Here is a 3,469-nt window from a genome sequence, read left to right as displayed (position 1 = left end):
GTTCCGTAGTTTCAGCGTAATTGACGGACAAACATCCAACCAAATTTTCACATTTATAATTTGAGTGTGATTACCTCAAAACTAGTAGGAAAAACCGCCTCTTCTCAAGCCACGTACATACACAGGTGGGTAGATAGTAAATGCCATCTATTAATATAAGGTAAGCTAACCAAATAAGGCCTACCTTATTTTTATTACCGCCTAGCTCGTAGGTTTAAAATGACAATGGGCTGATAATTTCAAAATCTTATATTTATTTATTAAACTTTGTAATAATGGAATCAAAATGGCTTTAAAAACAAAAATTACAATTTTGTAAACACAAATAACTAAAGTGTCACTTTGGCCTTATTGGGAACCCTATGTCTTAATAAGGCCTCAATAAAAACTAGTAAGTATTCAACTTCTTAATTATAACAAAACTTTGTCAATGCTTATAATAAATGTAATGAGATCTTATTAATTAATTTTGGTCATTATACATCAGGCTAAACGAGTTTCTCATCATGTAATACCCAAGTAACATCTTTGAAGTCATCGGTACCCCAGCATCAGTCAAACGAATGAGAATAATTTCTTGTTCTGTAGCCAATTTAGCGACCGACCTAGCTTTCGTGTAGTGGAAACCACTCTTTAGATGATGCGTACTTCTTTGGAAGTTATATCTGGCTGCAGCAGCCTACCGGGTAAAACAGGGTGCATAAAATTCGAAGGGTGAATAGATACTATGAAGAATTTCCCGATATCCATTCACCCCTTTTCTGTATCTATTCACCCCGTTTACCCCTTTCTACCATTGTAACAGCGTTTTCCATCTTTTGCAAAATCCATTGGCTTTCTTTTTGACAGAAGCTGGTGATCCGTTTTCTATGAAATTACTGAAAAACAACTATGCCGTAATAAGGCCTACACGTTTTTTTGTAGGCTTTATTAGGGCATGGCACATAGGTAAACAAAACAACGATTATATGAAATACACCGATATTATAGCTATTTCACTTATGTGAGGAAATGGCTAAATGTATAATTGTCATACAGACAAAACACGGCACGTCGTATACTGATAAATATAAAAATACTAACAGTTTACGCTACTCGAATTTTATAAAAACTAAAGTGCGCTCCACGTCGTGATTGTTTTCGTCTGTAGGTTCCAACATAATCGCGGCACGGGTTGCTTGCTGTGCTCAAATTAGTTAAGTAATGTGCATGCACACTTCTACAAACTTTGGCGACCATTTGACATCGGAAAGAGGGAAATTTTCAAAATAGGCTTTATTGGGGCATAGGCCTTATTTGGTTAGGTTACTATACATTAATCTAATAAAATATTCCTTTTTTGTCTTGTTTCAGTAACATCAAGTAAAAGGCTGTTTTAATATGTATTAGAAGGGAATAAGTACGTAATTGTATTACGTTGTGGTCTTTGTATTACGTGGGGAACTGTTAGCTGTGTGGGTGGTTAAAGACATGATTTTAGTATAGTTTTGATAATAGTAACGTTGCTTTCGTGTGTTATTTATGCTTGTAATCACTACATAGTATAAAACAAAGTGGCTTTTTAGTCGGTCTGTGCCCATATTTTTTTTAAATAAACGTTGCCTTATACTGTGATTTTCCGTGGACTGCCTAGTGGGTTACCGGGGCTCTTGCTCGAAAAGCAGGGGTAGAAACGGAGTGGTTTTTAGTCAGTAAGAGTTTGACACTCCCTATCGCCTCGTCCAAGGCGAGAGAAATCATTTATTTTGCCACCGCACCAATCGCGCAGTCAGTATGTTTCGGTCTTTAAAAGTACGCAAAGGATTCAAATGCGGTTTTTTTATGTTTGTTAGTCACTCACATCAAAATAGCTGAAAGGATCGGGATGAAATTTGGGAGAAGGGTAGATTATGGCCTGGAATTACATATAAGTAGGCTACTTTAACCCACGGGAACGTGGGCGAAGCCGCTGGCAGAAGCTAGTACTGTATAAATAAATAAAGCTCTTCATACACGTTTACAAATAAATTCACGTATGTATATTAAAGAGGTCGTAGGTTTTTATTTTTGGAGTTCCTATTACAATAAAGTAATGAAAATTCTTGAATTTTTTCTACGAAGAGATATCGAGAGGCGTAAGGTTAGATGACACGTTTTTTGTTGTTTATTTCATCGAGTCATTTTATTCTATAAAAATATATTACCTAGAATACCCTGTCTTGCACATACTGAACTGGTCTCATTTCATAGCAGACTTGGTGCATATTAGCATTACTAAATCTTTTCATTAACTTTACATAAATATGATTTGTTTGTTTTGCGTGTGAAATAAATGTTTTTCCTTTCTTTCTTTCTATCCTTCCATATCTTTGTTGTAATCACAAAGAACAAGAATAATCAAAGGTTTCAGATAGTTCTTACCAAGTTTCAAATCTATACCTTTATGCTTGAGAAGCAAGCAGGTCCACCGGGCCATTACGTCACCAGTCAATATACTTTATTAATTATTATGTCATTGTCATTATCATATTATGAGCAGCATTCCGCGACACACAACGCGGCGATTATCGCTCTGCTACTGTAGCAATATTGTAGAATATGAGCCTCTTGTGTAGCTTGAAACTAGTCGAGTTCCTCGTCAAACAGTTACACGAGTAAGCCGATAACATAACAGCTAAGTTAGTATATTTCACGAAAGTTATAATAATTGATTTTTCTGTAGAGTGCCTCCCTGTATTCCTGACACAATACATCAACAGGTGCACCATAGTACCGGCAGAGTGTAACCGACCGACGCATATTAAAACTGCATGTATCGAACTATCGACACAACTCATATTAAAGTGTATCGACTGTGCAATCTGTGTATTGTTGTCGGATGTCGATAATTGTATTGTTATTGTGACATTGTTCATCATGTAGGAGCCACTATGGCTCAGAGTTTTAACGATGTCCACTTTATATACATTGTAGTTCCAAACCTGGTATGAATGTGACATTTTCCGATTTATACTTATATACTTTCTAAGAGTATTACTGGGCTTTATTCGGTTTTTCTAATACTTCTCAGTAGTAACACGGAGTCTGGATTTGTGCTCGGTATATGGCATTAGGCTCACTCAATATTACATGGGACTTATAACACAAATGGTGAAAAGTGGGTGTATTGTATAGCGGCTTTACCTGCCGTAATGTGCATGTAGGCAGAGGTTGCCTACCCCTTCGGGGATAAAAGGCGTGACATTGCATTGCATTACTTTCTAAGATTATTTAAACACCAGTGATATACGATTTCTAATTGATCAACAGCCTATAAGCGTCCACTGCTGAGCGAAGGTCTCTTTTCACCCGCAGAAGGTTTGAGTATTAATCACCACGCTTTCGTAAAGCGGAATGGTGTTTTCACAAAAGTACTAACGTAATTAGATCAACTATACATTCAACAAACACAGCTTTAAATAAAGGTTCAACAGCTAAGGTTCCCTTTAAA

Source organism: Spodoptera frugiperda, chromosome 13 (assembly GCF_023101765.2).
Source record: "Spodoptera frugiperda isolate SF20-4 chromosome 13, AGI-APGP_CSIRO_Sfru_2.0, whole genome shotgun sequence".
Taxonomy (NCBI): Eukaryota; Metazoa; Arthropoda; class Insecta; order Lepidoptera; family Noctuidae; genus Spodoptera; species Spodoptera frugiperda.
Note: the sequence above shows the minus strand (reverse complement) of the source record.